At 36.3% G+C, this 8889-nt stretch overlaps 1 long non-coding RNA gene across 1 annotated transcript; it reads left to right on the plus strand.

Moving 5' to 3' along the window:
- Positions 1 to 7346: 7346 nt before the first annotated feature.
- LOC129319791 (uncharacterized) lies at positions 7347 to 8885 on the plus strand. The gene is made up of 3 exons (XR_008595520.1): positions 7347 to 7523; positions 8184 to 8249; positions 8799 to 8885. It is a non-coding gene; the product is annotated as an uncharacterized LOC129319791 (long non-coding RNA).
- The last annotated feature ends 4 nt before the right edge of the window (positions 8886 to 8889 follow it).

The raw sequence follows: 8889 nt of genomic DNA on the forward strand, positions 1-8889 counted from the left end.
GTTTTGAGGAAAAAAAAATGATAAATAATAGGAATTTATATTATTTGAGGTTATTTAGAAAATGCATATTATGGTTAGGTATTTAATTATAAATTTAAAATTTAAATTTAAACACACAAAAGCAATATTTTAGTTAAGATATAATGCATAAATATTTTTTTATGTGTGTTAAAAAAAGAGAAGGTTAGACAGGAACAAAAAAAGGGGGTGGAGGTTGTTGTTTCTAAGTCCCACATTGGTTAGAAGGGGAAGAGAAGAGGGGCCTTCATGTATAAAAAGGGGGGGGGTGTGTGCATTAAGAAGCATGAGAGGCTAAGATGCAATTTAGAGGAAATTGCAACTTTTGGCCCAAAGGTTTGAATAATTAAATTCGAACCTATAGTTTTTTTTAATATAATTTGGGACCACAATCCCATTTTTATATTATTTTTCTCTCTTCCTCTCACGTTGCTCGGCATTTTCTCGCAAGGAGGATTATTTTTTTTTTCTTCAGGTATGTTCTAAATTTCCTGTTTAGATTAGCATTTAAAAATTTATTTAATTACAAAATTAATTTTATAGTTATTTTCTAAATAATATTAGCTTTCTAGTGATATGATTATTTTGTAGGATAGAGTAAATATTTTAATTAGAATTTTTCTATAAGATAGTTAATCTGATGATATGATGGATTAAAAATATAGGTTAAAACTCTTAGGGATATAATAAATATTATAGAATATTTTCTTGAGGTTGAAACTCATGTTTAAGAATTTTTGAGTTAAAATCTAGATCTATATGATTGAATTTATGTGGAATATGAGATGTAGGGATAAAACTTATGATTATTAAATATTTATTTAAGTATGAATAGGTATTTTTGAGGTTATAGAAAGGTGATTTGAGGCTTCAGGATAATTTTAAAATTTATTTATTTTTATTTTTGAAATTTTTAGAATATAGAAGGATGAAATTGTGATACTAGAAGTGATTTGAGGATAAAAAAAAATTAGTTTATTAGGGTACGAGAATTTTAGAAAAGAATTTAGAAAGTTAAATGAGGCATAAATCTTAAATTAGTGTTAATATGGATTATAGATCTAAGACTTTCTAACTATTTAAATTAGAGTTATTTATTTTAATGTAAAATTAATATATAGTATTGTGAATAATTATTGTAGATTATATGACCAAGATAGTGGTGAAAAACGGAGTTGTGAAGGGGAACTTGTTATTCAAGACACAAGGTAACCATTATTAATGTGTTGTGATGGTGTGTTTGTGAATGGTTATGCGTTGTTTTGTTGTTTGGAAAAATTATGAATTATTGAAAAATAAATACTGTTATATACTTCCGTGAAAATCATTGCCAAGGGGTTAAAAAAAAATTTTTTTTGTTATCATGATGAGATATTATTGTTCGGATTATTTTTGTTTGGATATTTGAATGATGCATGACTTGTCAGGGTATTTTATGTATGTATGGGTTAATGAGAATTTCTGTTCGGTTAATTATTTACCACGTGGTAAGCCCTCATTGGACCCAATGAGTGGCGTGTCGCTTGGTCCAACTCACCTTTGGCCGGGGTGATTTGGCGTCCGAGCATGGCGAAAGGAGGATATAAGGTGCAGTCATGCAATTAAATACTTGTTCGGTTTGTTTGAAAGTATTGTTCGGTTAAATGTTTTTGTGTGCCCACTTAGCAATCGCATGATTAGTTACATCCGCATGCATCACTACATATTAATTTTTGGTTACTGGGACTTTTAAGTCTCATTCCCCGTGGTTAATATTTTTACAGGAGCGAGTCCGGCCGAGAAAGCACCAGAGGTGTAGCTATGGTGTATGAGACACCATCTTTTACGTTGCCTCTTATTTTAGATTATACAATGTATCTTGTGCCAACTTAGGACATATCTTCTTTATGGAGCATGTAAACTCTAATCCTTTATTAAATGCATTTATATGTCCAAGAGGATTATGTCTGTCCCTTTTGATTCATGACCTGATTTAAATAACATGCTATGAGGATCATGTCTGTCCCTCATGGTTCTAATTGCTTTTGAGATATTTAAGACCTGTGGTATATTGTCTTGGATGTATTATGGTAGAAATTTTCTACCATGATAAGGGTTCAATGAAAAAAAAATGATTTGTTGAATTAATAATTTGCGAAAAATCGGTTTGTAAATTTGAGGGTGTTACATATTGGTATCAGAGCATTGCATATAGTCGGTTGGCAATATACATTGTTATGGTGCTTCTCATTGTATAGCCATTATATAGCTAGGCTAATTTTATTATTTATATCTTGTATCCTTTAAGAGGGGAGAGAAAATGCCTGTTACTCGCGGTAACTCAGGATTCCAACATGAGCACCTACCACCGCCATTGCCAAATGAGGAGCCTGACTTGGCGGAATTGAGAATGCTTGTAAAAACATTAACAGACAAGGTTCAAGGATACGAACAAGAGTTGACGGAGCTAAAAAGGCAAAAGGTAATGAAAATGGGGATAGGGCTCATGTTAAGAGTCATGTGGGGGAAGGCAGTTCCTCACATCCTGCCACTCTGAGAGATCATGAGTCTAGAAGGGAGGAAATTAGGCAGGAGGAACAGAGAGCCCCACCGACCATTACTGATGTGTGGAAAACTGTTAGGAAGTTTAACCCTCCTACGTTTGATGGTAACCTTAAACCATCCGTGGTAGAGGAATGTGTGAAGAGACTCGAATCCATCTTTTGAGTAGTCACATGCACCAGCAATCAGAGAGTACAAGTAGCATTAGTGCTTATAGTGAAAGGAGCAAGAGATTGGTGGGAGACAGCAGGGCCCAGGGATGATTCTACACTCACCTGGGAGGAATTCAAGGAAAAATTATTTAGGCATTACTTCCCATCAGAGTTAAGGTCTGAGAAGGAAGCGGAGTTCCATGCCTTTAAGCAAGGGAACCTCGATGAGGACACATTCATTGCTAAGTTTCAGGAGTTATCTAGATACTCCACGTACCTGCAGTATAGGGATGATTCTGAATGGAAGGCCAAGCGCTTATTGGAGAAGGCTAGACCAGAATTGAGGGAGCAATTGGCTCATCTAGATATCCGAGATTATGACGAAATGTGCATAAAACTACAAGTAGTAGCTCGCAGTAAGAAGGAGGTCGAGAGAGAGAAGAGGGGTTATTCATATAGTAGACCCCCAACCTACCCTCGACCCACGGAGGCATTATGAAGAAAAACCATCAGGGTTCGAGTAGCTCATGGAACCAAGGAAGGCAGAAGGGTCCATTTCAAAGGGGCCAGGGACAGAGGAGCTATCATAGTAGTTATCATGGGTCATAGATGAGCCCAACAGTATCTACCCCTGCCCCGAGTACAGCGAGCTCTCAACAGTGCACTAAATGCGGGCGTCGTCATTTCGGACAGTGCTGGGTCTGTTACATTTGTGGGAAACCCGGTCACATTGCAAAGTTTTGTGGGGACAACCAGGGCTCAAATATGAAGAACCCTTCCCAACATCCTACTGTCTCTGGCCGTGTGTTTGCTCTTACTCAGGACACCATGAACTCCCCAGATGCCATTAGAGGTAACATCAAAATCCTTCATCATGATATTGTTGCACTATTTGATTCAGGTGCTCCACACTCTTTTATTTCTGAAACTTGTGTAAAGAACCTTGATTTGCCTGTGTGTATTTTACCTTTTGATATGAATGTGTCTACTCTTGCGGGAGAATCTGTGAGGACTGCTAAGGCATGCCTTAACCTAGTGGTCGAGTTTAAAAATAGGAAAAACAACTATGGACTTAATTATCCTACCACTGAGAGGTATGGATGTAATTGTGGGAATGAATTGGATGGTTGCAAATGGTGCTATCCTAGATTGTAGAGAGAGGAGTGTGTCTTTATCTTCTTTGTCAGTGACTCCAGTCGAGACTCAAGATCATGTTTTCTTGTCGGCGGCGCAAGTTGATAGATATATGAAGAAGGGTTGCCAGGCCTACATGGTTTCTTCTCTATCCAAGCTGAGATTGATGAAGGTGTGAAGAATATCCCAATTGTCAAAGAATTTGCGGATGTATTTCTAGACGAAGTCTTCAATTTACCCCCAAAGCGAGGTAGAGTAGTTCTCAATTGAATTGGTACCTGGTACAGGGCCAATTTCTAAGGCTCCTTATCAGATGTCCCCTTCAGAGTTAGCAAAACTGAAAAAGCAAATTGAAGAGCTACTTGAGAAGGGTTTCATCAGACCGAGTGTTTCACCTTGGGGATCTCCAGTCCTTTTTGTAAAGAAGAAGGACGGAAGCCTCCGATTGTGGATTGATTATAGACAATTGAACAAATAACCATCAAGAACAAATATCCACTTCTGAGAATCGATGATTTGCTGGATCAACTTGTGGGATCTGCAGTTTTCTCAAAGATTTACTTAAGGTTAGGGTACCACCAATTGAGAGTAAGAGCGGAGGATATACCTAAGACAGCATTTCGAACGAGATATGGGCATTATGAATTCATGGTGATGTCATTTGGACTTACGAATGCTCCTACAGTATTCATGGATTACATGAATAGGATCTTTCGACCCTATTTAGATAAGTTTGTAGTAGTGTTTATTGATGACATTCTTATTTATTCAAAGGATGAGGAGGCTCATGGTGAGCATTTAAGAATTGTCTTGCAAGTTTTGAGGGAAAATAAGCTTTATGCCAAATTAAGCAAGTGTGAATTTTGGCTCCAAGAAGTAAAGTTTTTGGGCCATGTTGTGTCCAGAGATGGAGTTGCGGTGGATCCTAGCAAGATTGATGCAGTGATGAAGTGGGAACAGCCAAAATCTGTGACAGAGATACGAAGCTTTCTAGGTTTAGCAGGTTATTATCGTCGCTTTATTAAGGGATTTTCGCAAATTGTGATGCCCTTGACTAAGCTGACTAAAAAGGATGCCCCATTTATTTGGACTGAAAAATGTGAAGCTGCTTTCCAAGAATTGAAAAAGAGGTTAACCACTACTCTGGTATTGACTATTCTTGACCCTGTGGTGCCGTACACTCTGTACACTGATGTTTCTTTAAAGGGTTTAGGATGTGTTTTGATGCAAAATGACCGAGTGGTTGCCTATTCCTCCAGACAGTTGAGACCACACGAGGAAAATTACCCTACTCATGATTTGGAGTTAGCTGCAGTTGTGTTTGCTCTGAAGATATGGAGACACTACTTGTATGGATCTAAGTTTCAAATCTTCAGTGACCATAAGAGCCTGAAGTATTTATTTGATCAAAAAGAGTTTAATATGAGGCAGCGACGATGGATGGAATTTCTGAAGGATTATGACTTTGAATTACATTACCATCTGGGTAAGGCTAACGTGGTAGCTGACGCCTTAAGTAGAAAGACTATTCATGCTGCACATTTGATGGTTCATGAATATCATTTGTGGAACAGTTTTCATGATGTTCCAGTAGATGTGATTGAACATCAAATGGCCGCACTCCAAGTAGCAGACTTTGAGAGCAAATTCTGGGAAGATCTCAAAGTCTCACAGCAGAGTGATGACTACTTAAGGAATATAAGGAAGGAGATAGTGGTAGGTAAGGCCCCAAATTTTACCATCTCTGAGGACACAGTGATGAGGTATAAAGGTAGAGTTTGTGTACCTAATGATCCAAGATTGAGGAATATCCTTTTAGAAGAAGCTCATAGGAGCAAATATACAATTCATCCCGGTATAACTAAAATGTACCATGATTTGAAGCGAGGTTGGTGGTGGCCAGGAATGAAGAAAGATGTAACTGAATTTGTTTCTAGATGTTTAACGTGTCAGAAGATAAAGATAGAACATCAAAAGCCAGCTGGAACACTGCAACCGTTAGATATTCAAAGTGGAAATGGGATGATATTTCCATGGATTTCATCACTAGACTGCCAAGAACACCCTCGAGTAAGGATGCTATTTGGGTGATAGTAGACCGACTCACCAAATCGGCTCACTTTTTGGCGATCAAGTTTACCTCTACATTAGAGAAATTTGCTGAGATATACATTAAGGAGATAGTTAGACTTCATGGTATATCCTCTAGAATTGTGTCAGATCGTGACCCAAGGTTCACTTCAAACTTTTGGGGTGCGCTACAGAAGGCTATGGGTACCAGACTGAGTTTTAGCACCGCATACCACCCCCAAACAGATGGACAAACAGAGAGGACGATCCAGACTTTGGAGGACATGTTGAGAGCTTGTGCCATTGAACTACCAGGTAGTTGGGATAATCATTTGCCATTAGCTGAATTTGCTTATAATAACAGCTATCATTCTAGTATTGGGATGGCGCCTTATGAGGCCTTGTATGGAAGGAAGTGTAGATCGCCTTTGTGTTGGACAGAATTAAGAGAGAGGAGTATCATTGGTCCAAAAATTGTAGAGCAGACCACCCAGAAGATTGCAATGATTAAGCAAAAATTGCTAACAGCTCAGAGCCGACAGAAGAGCTATATTGATAAAAGGAGACGACCGTTAGAGTTTGAAGTAGGAGATCATGTATTTTTAAAGGTTTCTCCAGTGACAGGCATTGGTAGATCCATTAAGGCAAAAAAGTTGACACCTAGATTTGTGGGCCCGTATGAGATCTTGGAGCGAATTGGATCTGCTGCATATAGAGTTGCATTACCTCCACAGATTGTAGGTATCCATAATGTGTTCCACGTATCACAGTTAAAGAAGTACAACCCGGATCCCTCCCATGTTATTGAACTTGAAGAAGTGGAATTGAGGGAGAATTTGACCTTTAGATCCGAACCGGAGCGAATTGAGGACTTTAAGGACAAACAACTGCGCAATAAGACCATCCGACTCGTGAAGGTGATTTGGAAGGGTGGAGCCCTAAGTGATGCTACTTGGGAAACCGAGGAGAGTATGAGGCGAGATTATCCACATTTATTTGCTTAGGTACATAGTTTCTAAGCTTACCAGCATTAAATTTTGAGGACAAAATTCTAAAAGGAGGGGAGAATTGTAACATCCTGATTTTTATATAATAAAGAAATTATGGAATTTAGGTTTTGAGGAAAAAAAATGATAATAATAGGAATTTATATTATTTGAGGTTATTTAGAAATATATTATGGTTAGGTATTTAATTATAAATTTAAAAATTTAAATTTAAAATCACATAAGCAATATTTAGTTAAGATATAATGCATAAATAAATTTTTTTTGTGTGTTAAAAAAAAGAGAAGGTAGAAGGAACAAAAAAAAAGGGGGGTGGAAGGTTGTTGTTTCTAAGTCCCACATTGGTTAGATGAGGGAAGAGAAGAGGTGCCTTCATGTATAAAAAGGAGGGGGTGTGTGCATTAGGAAGCATGAGAGGCTAAGATGCAATTTAGAGGAAATTGCAACTTTTGGCCCAAAGGTTTGAATAATTAAATTCGAACCTATAGTTTTTTTTAATATAATTTTGGGACCACAATCCCATTTTTATATTATTTTTCTCTCTTCCTCTCACGTTGCTCGGCGTTTTCTCGCAAGGGGGGATTATTTTCTTTTTCTTCAGGTATGTTCTAAATTTCCTGTTTAGATTAGCATTTAAAAATTTATTTAATTACAAAATTAATTTTATAGTTATTTTCTAAATAATATTAGCTTTCTAGTGATGATTATTTTTGTAGGATAGAGTAAATATTTTATTAGAATTTTTCTATAGGATAGTTAATCTGATGATATGATGGATTAAAAATATAGGTTAAAACTCTTAGGGATATAATAAATATTATAGAATATTTTCTTGAGGTTGAAACTCATGTTTAAGAATTTTTGAGTTAAAATCTAGATCTATATGATTGAATTTATGTGGAATCTGAGATGTAGGGATAAACTTATGATTATTAAATATTTATTTAAGTATGAATAGGTATTTTTGAGGTTATAGAAAGGTGATTTGAGGCTTCAGGATAATTTTAAAATTTAATTTATTTTTGGACGAATTTTTAGAATATAGAAGGATGAAATTGTGATACTAGAAGTGATTTGAGGATAAAAAAAATAGTTTATTAGGGTACGAGAATTTTAGAAAAGAATTTAGAAAGTTAAATGAGGCATAAATCTTAAATTAGTGTTAATATGGATTATAGATCTAAGACTTTCTAACTATTTAAATTAGAGTTATTTATTTTAATGTAAAATTAATATATAGTATTGTGAAATAATTATGTAGATTATATTGACAAAGATAGTGGTGAAAAAGGAGTTGTGAAGGGGAACTTGTTATTCAAGACACAAGGTAACCATTATTAATGTGTTGTGATGGGTGTGTTTGTGAATGGTTATGCGTTGTTTTGTTGTTTGGAAAAATTATGAATTATTGAAAATAAATACTGTTATATACTTCCGTGAAATCATTGCCAAGTGGGTTAAAAATTTATTTTTGTTTATCATGATGAGATATTATTGTTCGGATATATTTTGTTTGGATATTTGAATGATGCATGACTTGTCAGGGTATTTTAATGTATGGTGTTAATGAGAATTTCTGTTCGGTTAATTATTACCACGTGGTAAGCCCTCATTGGACCCAATGAGTGGCGTGTCGCTTGGTCCAACTCACCTTTGGCCGGGTGATTTGGCGTCCGAGCATGGCGAAAGGAGGATATAAGGTGCAGTCATGCAAATTAAATACTTGTTCGGTTTGTTTGAAAGTATTGTTCGGTTAAATGTTTTGTGTGCCCACTTAGCAATCGCATGATTAGTTACATCCGCATGCATCACTACATATTAATTTTTGGTTACTGGGACTTTTAAGTCTCATTCCCCGTGGTTAATATTTTTACAGGAGCGAGTCCGGCCGAGAAAGCACCAGAGGTGTAGCTATGGTGTATGAGACACCATCTTTTACGTTGCCTCTTATTTTAGATTATACAATG

Source organism: Prosopis cineraria, unplaced genomic scaffold, assembly GCF_029017545.1.
Source record: "Prosopis cineraria cultivar Desert tree isolate PC_DT_omini unplaced genomic scaffold, ASM2901754v1 PC9, whole genome shotgun sequence".
NCBI lineage: Eukaryota > Viridiplantae > Streptophyta > Magnoliopsida > Fabales > Fabaceae > Prosopis > Prosopis cineraria.